This window comes from Capra hircus (genome assembly GCF_001704415.2).
Source record: "Capra hircus breed San Clemente chromosome X unlocalized genomic scaffold, ASM170441v1, whole genome shotgun sequence".
NCBI lineage: Eukaryota > Metazoa > Chordata > Mammalia > Artiodactyla > Bovidae > Capra > Capra hircus.
Genome location: NW_017189516.1, coordinates 6,239,387 through 6,249,465, shown reverse-complemented (window position 1 = coordinate 6,249,465; position 10,079 = coordinate 6,239,387). Strand labels below are relative to the sequence as shown.

Sequence of the window (10,079 nt, the reverse complement as noted above, 5' to 3'; positions counted from 1 at the left end):
ATGTAATCTGGGATAGTGAATGCTATTTCCTGAATTGTGTTCTCACCCCAAATTCATATGTAGTAGCCCAGTCCTCCAATATGACTATATCTGGAGAGGTAGTCTTAAGGTGGTAATTAAGATTAAGTGAGGTCATAAGAGTGGGACACTAATCTAATAGAATTTGTGAAAAGAAGGCCATCTACAAATCAGGAAGAAAGCCCTCATCAGAATCCAACCATACTGGCACTTCTGAGTCAAAACTGTGAGAAAAAAAATCTCTGTTTATAAAGCAACCTAGTCTATAGCATTTGCTATGCCAGACAAATAGAGTGAGAGATCTTAAAACCACTCCAATGATGAATAGGTGGAGTAGCTCAAGATATTAAGAATGAAAAGAAAATTAATAAGGCAGGGTTAATAAATTGTTTTCAGATATTCAAAGAGATGTCATTTGGAAACAAATAGGCTTCCCAAACTAGGTTACAAGAATTTGGGTTCAATGTGAAGCATAGCTTTCTAACAAAACTCAGCCAAAATGAAACAAGCTGTTTTTTGACATGGTGAAGTTCATATCAATAGACTTGTTCCAGTAAAGACTATAGGACAATTGTTCAAGAGTGCTATAGAAGAGATTTTTGTATTACTTTAGATGATTTTTGAAGTCTCATCTAACTCCAATTTTCTCAGTCGTAGCATATCACACTATTGAAGTCTTTCAGAATTTTAATTCCCATACAATATATTAACTTTCCCTGAAAATTCTTTAAGTATGTCTTCTATACTTTTATTTTAGACTTTCATTAAAAACAAAAGGAACTCAAGGTGGTGGAGTAGAAAATCGTGCACTCATCTTCTGCAAGAACACCAAAATTGCAGCTAGCTGCTGAACAACCATTGAGAGGAGGATGTTGGAGCCCACCTAAAAAAGATACCCCATGTTCAAGGACAAAGAAGAAGCTGAAAAGAGAAGATGGGAGGGGCGCAATCATGTTCAAATCAAACCTCATACCTGCCAGAAACTCTTGGGTAGCACAAACAAAACCTTGTGCACACCAGGACCCAGGGGAAAGGATTAATGACCCCCACAAGAAACTGAGCCAGACCTACCTATGAGTATTTGAGGGTCTCCTGTGTAGGCATGGGTCAGCAGTGGCCTGCCATAGGGCAGTGGCACTGGCTGCAGTAGTCTTGGGATGTGGGGCGTGTGGCATAAATCCTCTTGGAAGAGGTCACCATTAGTCCCACCACAGACCCTGGAGTCAGGTGAGTGAACCAAACTGAGGACAATTACACCAAAGTTCTCACATTGATGTGAAGGTTCTAGGCCATACATCAGACTTCCCAACTTAAGGTATCTAGCAAAGGGCCTGGGAATCCCAAGGGAATGTGATTTGAATGTCAGCAAGATTTGACTACAGAACTTCCACAGGACTGGGGGAAACAGAGACTCTTGGAAGACACAAACAAAACCTTGTGCACACCAAGACCCAGGAGAAAGGAATAATTACCCATAAGAGATTGAGCCATACCTGACAGTGAGTATGTGGGAGTCTCCTCTAGAGATGTGGGTTGAGAGAGGCCTGCTGCAGTAACAGGAGCACTGGCAGTGAAGTCCTAGGAGGTGGAGTGTGTTGGAATGAGTTCTCTTGGAGGAGGTCATGATTAGTCTTTCCATAGAGTCAGAAGCCCTACCAGAGAGACTACAGACTCTAGCACTGAGCCACCTCAGGCCTAACAGCTAATCAGGGAGGGAGCAGAAAATTGGATTAAAGATTTACTAAGCATGACCTTACCCACTAGAGTAAGATCCAGTTTTCCTCACAGCCAGTCCCTGCCATCAGGAAGGTTGTACAAACCTCTTATTCTCATACATCAGTGGGAAGACAGAAGAAGCAAGAACTACAACCTCATGGCCTCCAAAAAGAAAACCACAATCACAGAAAACTAATCAAAGTGATCATATGTATCACAGCCTTATGTAACTTAGTGAAAATATGAGCCATGTCATGCCACCCAAGAGCAATGGATCATGGTGGAGAGTTCTGACAAAATGTCCACTGGAGAAGGGAGTGGCAAACCACTTCAGAATTCTTGCCTTGAATACTGAGCATAGCTTGAACAGTATGAAAAGGCAAAAGGATATGAAACTGGAAGATGAAATCCCCACATCGGTAGGTGCCCAATATACTACTGGGGAAGAGCAGACAAATAGCTCCAGAAAGAATGAAGAGGCTGAGCCAAAGTGGAAAAGTTACCCAGTTGTGGATGTGTCTGGTGGTGAAAGTAAAGTCTGATGCTGTAAAGAACAATATTGCATAGGAACCCAAAATGTTAGGTACATAAATCAAGGTAAACTGGACATGGTCAACAGGAAGTGGCAAGACTGAACATCGAAATTTTAGGAATTAATTAACTAAAATGTACTGGAATGGGCAAATTTAATTCAGATGACCATTATATCTACTACTGTGGGCAAGAATCCCTTAGAAGGAATGCAGTAGCCCTCATAATCAACAACCAAGTCTGAAACGCAGTGCAATCTCAAAAACAACAAAATGATCTTGGTTCATTTCCAAGGCAAACCATTTAATGTCATAGTAATCCAAGTCTATGCCCCAACCACTGATGCTGAAGAAGCTGAAGTTGAAGGATTCTATGAAGACCTACAAGACCTTATACAACTAATACCAAAAAAAAAAATGTCCTTTTCATCATAGGGGACTGGAATGCAAAAGTAGGAAGTCAAGAGATACCTGGAGTGAGGCAAGTTGGCTTTGGAGTACAAAATGAAGCAAGGCAAAGGCTAACACAGTTTTGTCAAGAGAACACACTGGTCATTGCAAACATACTCTTCTAGCAACACAACCAATGACACTACACATGGACATTACCAGATGGTCAATACCGAAATCAGATTGATTATATTCTTTGCAGCCAAAGATGAAGAAGCTCTATACAGTCAGCAAAAACAAGACCTGGAGCTGACTGTGGCTCAGATCATGAACTCCTTATTTCAAAATTCAGATTTAAGTTGAAGAAAGTAGGGAAAATCACTAGGCCATTCAGGTATGATCTAAAGGAAATCGTTTATAATTGATGAATAGATCCAAGGGATTAGAACTGAAGAATTATGCATGGAAGTTTGTAACATTGTATAGGACGCAGTGACCAAAACCATCCCAGAAATAAAGAAATGCAAGAAAACAAATCAGTTGTCTGAGGAGGCCTTTAAAAATAGCTGAGAAAAGAAATAAAAGGCAAAGGAGAAAGGGAAAGATATATCCAATTTAATGTGGCATTCCAGAGAATAGCAAGGAGAGATAAACAAGACTTCTTAAGTGAGCAACACAGGGAAAAAACAATGAAAACAATAGAATGGTAAAGACTTGAGATCTCTTCCAGAAAATTAGAGATAACAAGGGAACATTTCATGCAAAATCGGGCACAATTAAAGACAGAAACAGCAAAGATCTAACAGAAGCAGAAGAGATTAAGAGATGGGAAGAATACACATAAGATCTGTACAAAAAAGGTCTTAATCACCCCGATAATCACGATGGTGTGTTCACTCACCTAGAGCCAGACATCCTGGAATGTGAAGTCAAGTGGTCCTTAGGAAGTATTACCATGAACAAAGCCTGTGGATGTGATGGAATTCCAGCTGAGCTATTCCAAATCCTAAAAGATGATGCTGTGAAAGTGCTGCATTCAATATGCTAGCAAATTTGGAAAACTCAGCAAAAGCCACAGCAGCACATGCTTAGTCATGTGTGACTCTTGTGACTGCATGGACTGTAGCACACCAGGCTTCACTGTTCACGGGAATTTTAAAACAAGGATACCAGAGTGGGTTGTGATTTCCTCCTTCAGGGGGTCTTCCCCACCCAGGGATGGAACTGCATCTGCCTGAATCCAGCAGTTTCTTTATCTACTAAGCCCCAGGGGAACTGGAATAGGTCAGTTTTCATTCCAGTCTCAAACAAGGGCAATGCCAAAGAATGTTCAAACTACCATACAGTTGTGCTCATTTCACATGTTAACAAGGTAATGGTTAAAATCCTTCAAGCTAGGCTTCAACAGCACATGAACTGAGAACTTCCAGATGTACAAGTTGTATTTTAAAAATAGTAGAACAAGAGATCAAATTGCAAACATTCATTCCATCATGAGAGAGCAAAGGAATTCCAGAGAAACATCTACTTCTGCCTCATTGATTACAGGAAAGCCTTTGACTGCATGGACGAAAAGGAACTGTGGAAAATTATTAAAGAGATGGGAATACCAGACCATCTGACGTGCCTCCTGAGAAACCTGTATGCAGGTCAAGAAGCAACAGTTAAAACCAGACATGGAACAATGGACTGGTTCAAAATTGGGAATGGAGCACGTCAAGGATATATATTGTCACCCTGCTTATTTAATTTCTGTGCAGAGTACAGCATGTGAAATGCTGGGCTGGATGAGTCAAAAGCTGGAATTAAGATTGTGGGGAGAAATATCAACAACCTCAGATATGCATATGATACCACCCTAATGGCAGAGAGCGGAGAGGATCTAAAGAGCCTCTTAATGAAGGTGAAATAAGAAAGAGAAAAAGCTGGCTTAAAACTCAATGTTCAAAGAACTAACATCATGGCATCTGGTACCATCACTTTGTGGTAAATAGATGGAAGGGGAATGGAAACAGTGGCAGATTTTATTTTCTTGGGTTCTATGGTTTTTCCATTAGTCATATACAGATGTTAAAGTTGGACTGTAAAGAAAACTGAGCACTGAAGAATTGATGCCTTTGAAATATGGTTTGGAGAAGACTCTTGAGAGTCCCTTGGATATCAAGGAGATCAAACCAATTAATTCTAAATAAAATCAACCCTGAATATTCATTGGGTGATCTGATGCTGAAAGTGAAGTTCCAATATTTGGCCACTTGATGTGACGATCTGACTCGTTTGAAAAGAACCTGACGCTGGGAAAGATTGATGGTAGAAGGAGATAGGAACAATAGAGGATGAGATGTTTGGATGGCATCACCGATGCAATGGATGTAAGTTTGAGTAAACTCTGGGAGATAGTGGAGGTCAGGGAAGCATGGTTTGCTGCAGTCCATCAGGTCAAAAAGAGTCGAACACGATTTAGCATGTGAACAACAACAACCAAAAAATGAGAAATGTAGCAAGATTTGACACAAAGTTCTATTCCACTAGGAAACTGATTGACCATTATTTTTTTTTACATGGTACAGTTATTATTTAGGTGATGTTTTACTTGCACCTGTGATATGTGTTTAAAATTCACTTTAATAGCATTATCTGCTCAGGTAAGTTGACATTCTCACCTCAGCTAATCTGAATAACCTAATTTTCTGCCAGTGTTAATGGTAACAATGAAAACCATGGTAAAATAAGAAATTGTAAATACATAAATCTTTAATAAAAACACACTTTTTCTATAAAAAAAAAAAAACAATCTAAACATTACAGAGTGTTTATAGTACCAGGCTTTAACTATTATTTATAACTTTGTATGGAACAGGATTTTTGGATTTAAACTCAGAATAAGACACCATCTCTTTCCACTTCAGTATTAGAAAGAGACTCATTCTTGGCAGATAGTAAGTGTATGTGTGCTAAGATGCTTCAGTAGTGTCCAGCTCTTTGTGACCTTGGACTGTAGCACACCAGGCTCCTCTGTCCATGAGATTTTCTGGACAAGAATACTGGAGTAGGATGCAGTGCCTTCCTCCAGGGGATCTTCCCAACACAGGGACTGAACCCTCATCTCTTACGTCTTCTGTATTGGCAGGCAGGTTTTTTGTTTGTTTGTTTTTTACCACTAGAGGAAGCCCAGAAATAGCAAGATTTATGCTCAAATCGTACTTTTGTCACAGTTTCCCTGAAAAGGGATTCCTGGATGAATTCCACAGAAAAGAAACAGCATACAGGTGCAGTGGTTCCAGAGGAGACCCCTCATTCCAAGGATAGAAGCTAAAATATTTGGGAAAACCCACAGGGGTTCTTATATTAAGAGGAGAGGTTTTCATCAGTGATGACTAGATTCCAGAATAAATGTCACAATACAAAGCAAGAAAATATTATTTGGGATGCAGAAGCAGGTAATTATGATGGCATGTGAGTAGTATTAGGGAACTAGTGATAGTAGTTTTTGAGTAGTATAACAGGACTCATATTCATACATGGCTGTTCAAAAAATCCATATTGGGAAAGACATGCAGTGTGGATTTGATATTTAAATAAAACCAAATTTAGACAAACTATAGAAAGCTCACAGTAAAATAATAGAGCAATTATTTACTAATATAGTTTACACTGAGTATTAACATATGTCAGGTATTATGATGAGGATTTTGTATATATTATGTCATTTAATTCTTATAACAATTCCATGAAGTAGGTTTTAATGCTATCCTCATTTTCCTAAGGGGTAGTCAGAATCTCAGAAATGATATGGGATTAAGGCCACTTATTAAGTGACGGGTCTAAGATACATACTTGGGTCTGGTTAACTCTCAGCTCAGGTCAATTAAATTCTATTCTGTAAAGGCTTCCATATTTAGGCCCAAGGCTTGTTACAAATAGCATAATAATTTATATATTGAAATATTTCCTGATAATAAGTGAATATCTTTAGATTTCTATTTAGAATAAACCAAAATTAGAATATCCACCTTTTTAAAAACCATTTTTGTATCTTTAATTTTTTAGACATTCCTTGCCATCATATGCATCTATATTTTTGATAGATGATCATACGCATATATTTTTCAAGGATGAAATTTAGTTTACAAGTTCTGCAGTTGTTCTCATTAAGAACTAAGAAATATACAGCTTTTACCAACGCCCATATCTTCAAATTCGAGGAAACTACAGTCAGTTAGTGTTGAACATTTAAAAGTACATTTCAATTCTCAATAGTGTCTATAAATCATTTCATTCTTTCTTTGCCTCTCAACATTTGACAAAGCATTTTACTGTAAACAAATTTGGGGGCCACTATGTGATTATTCTCAATTGGAAAATATACTGTTTCCCCTCCATGAAAATAGAACAAAGGTCTGAGAGAAAGGAAATTATTAAGCATTCTACTGAGTTTTTTCCCCAACAAAAACTAAGATAGAGGTCAATGAATAAGTATGTGCAGACTGGAACTTGAATCCTCTAGAGTGACTGTAGGCTAATTAATAATTAATGCCAGAGTCATGGTGTTTGAAATGCAGATGTGATAACTGGAGGCCTTGCAGTGCTGTTCAGAGGAAGCAGATTTAGATGCTATAGGGAATAGGCACTCCCTTGCCGGCTGGCTCAGAGAGTCAGCCTGGGTGCAAAACAGGGCCTATGGTTTAGATTATATTCCCCTCAGCTGTTAATTACCTGAACCTACTTTGAAGTTTTTCTCTTTTTATCCTCTGCATGAAAAGAGATTGGTTCAGCCAAGGGACTTAGAGAAATGATCAAATACAAGGGATGGAGGGAAGGGGGGTGGAAATAGAACTTCAGATATAAGAAGATAACGAAGAAAAACACACAGTAGAACATACAAGAACATACATTATTAGGAACTATTGAATTGTGGCTCATTGTTTCAAACACATTGTATGTCCCTCAGTTGTTATAATGAAGTTGATTTTAAGTAAATATGTAAACTTTCTCTTACAGGTATAATAAAGAATTTTCATCTGTATTATTATATAAAGTAGTGATTTGACAAGAGACAATGTTTTGTAATGTCAAGTTTAATTTAACAAAGTTACTTAAACATCTTAATATTTGTACTTACTGATAAGGGCAATATTAATATAATCAGCCACAACTGTTTCTGTATAACCTGTCTGTGTTCAAATCACTGATCCTTACAATACAAATAGATGCCATTGCTCATGAGAAAAACTATAGGATATTAGAAAATTGTGGAAATATACTGCAATTGAAAAGAATCTGAAAATAAATGATGGTGCAGTTTTAACTGCATTAAAAAGCAGTTTGTTTTCAAATGTGTGTATATATGAATGCAACTGAAGAAGCATGGCCACTAACTCTCTAATAAGTGGATTACAGTATGCTTGGATTAGATGTAAATACAAAGTTTGGGTTTTTTCCCCATTTTTAATTGTTATTTTTAGTGCAACTACTCCAAGAAAAGCATCTGAGATACACACTACTCACACAAGAAAAAAAATTCTCTCTTCTGGTGAAAGAGCATGAAGTTATAAAATAGCTAATTTTCAACTGTGAGAAGTATTTCTATCTTTTTGACAGCACCATCAAAGGAAAATGTGTACTTATATTGAAATTGACACCTGTGGATGCAATATTTCCTAGCTAAGGTGACATCAGATGCATACAACCAAGTGAGTCAGTAATGGACATTCAGCTCAGACAGCACACATAGACCATGCAGTCATCTAGATTTGAAGTTCTATTTTGTACTGTTTAAAGCAGCAATTTTGTGAGTAAGGTCCATAAACTGTTAAGTCCAGAGGAAAAACTAAAAATTTTCTCATTAGAATATATTGCTCAGAATGAAAATTCCAACAAGAAAAATGTAGGGCTTTCATCATTGTAGAATTATTTTTTTTAATTTTAATATTGTTTTATTGTTCCTTTTTTTTCTCTTGGCTACAGCACCAAGTTCCCACAAAAAGAGATTGAACCCATGCCCCCTGCATTGGGAGTGCAGCATCTTAACCACTGGACTGCCAGAGAGGTCCCCATTGTACAATTTACATTTCCTTAAGCAAGTAAATAGTCATGTAACTAAAGGTCTCCTATCAAAAGCAAATCACAATGGGAAGTTTTACAATTTGTCTGTAATACAGCTTTCCCAGTTGTAGTTTTTATTCTAAGAACATATGTACAACACTAAAATTGTGGCTCAGATGATAAAGGATCTTCCTGCAATGTGGAAGACCTGGGTTCAATTCCTGCATTGGGAAGGTCCCCTGGAGGAGGGCATGGCAACACACTTCCAGTATTCTTACCTGGAGACTCTCCATGGAGAGGAGGAGCCTGGCTGGCTACAGTCCACAGGGTTGTGAAGAGTTGCACACAACTGAGCGACTAAGCATAGCACAGCACGAGATTATGTAAAAATAGCAAAAACAACATTCATCTTCATGCAATTTCAATTTTGATATACTGACATAAGGCCAGAGGACCAAATCACAGAAAGTAGAGTCTCCTTTCATACTGATTTTTATCACCAATCAACTGTCTTTGCAGTATTGTTAGAGTTCAAAGTGTTCATGACTATGTAGCAATTTTTTCAGGCTTTACATATAAACTTTGTATGTTGAATTCCTGCCACTAAGAAAAAGAAAAAATAAAGGAAGTTCTTGAAAGTGTAAGCTGAAAACCAGAGGCAAATTTTTTTTAATTAACCACTTAGATCCACACCTAAGATTTTCATGCCCATAGCTCTTTTCCCCTATCTGCATTCATGATTATTCACCTGGAACACAATTTTATTTATTTATTTTTTATTTTGATAAAAACAGTCCCACAGCATTTATTGTCATCTGGTAATAACATAAGGGTAAGCATAACAATATGAATACATGTTTTAGAACTACATCTCTAACAAAGGACACCTAAAAAACCAACTGTATTACCAAACGATTTCTCACTTCATTGATCACTTCTAGTTGGAGACAATTTGGAGCAGAGTAATGTTATCTCCTTTCAGCATGATCCAACCCAGCTGTTTTCTTGATTTTGTTTTAGAATGTATCTCTTCTGCATCATCTAATACAAGGTTCATATACTCATCAAAACCAATGATACAGCCCTCTATCCAAATATTCACTTGCTCATAAAGCCACACCTGAATCTGAGATTTATTTTGCAAGTATCTGAAGATGAGATTGATGGGCTGCACCATCACCTTCTGCACCTTCTGGCCCTGGCTCCAGTATGTCATGCTGGGAGCTCACAAGCATCACACCGCTCCACTGCAACACAATTTTAAAGCATAAACACAGAACAAAACATTTCCTACACTAGAACTGCAATCATCTTCCAAATTTGAATTTAAAATTTTTGAATCATTGTTCCTCGTAGCAAAGGAAACTACATTTAAGACTG

At 37.7% G+C, this 10,079-nt stretch overlaps 1 pseudogene; it reads right to left on the bottom strand.

The window, feature by feature from the left end:
* Positions 1–9,636: 9,636 nt before the first annotated feature.
* LOC106503817 lies at positions 9,637–9,915 on the bottom strand (annotated as a pseudogene).
* Positions 9,916–10,079: the final 164 nt, after the last annotated feature.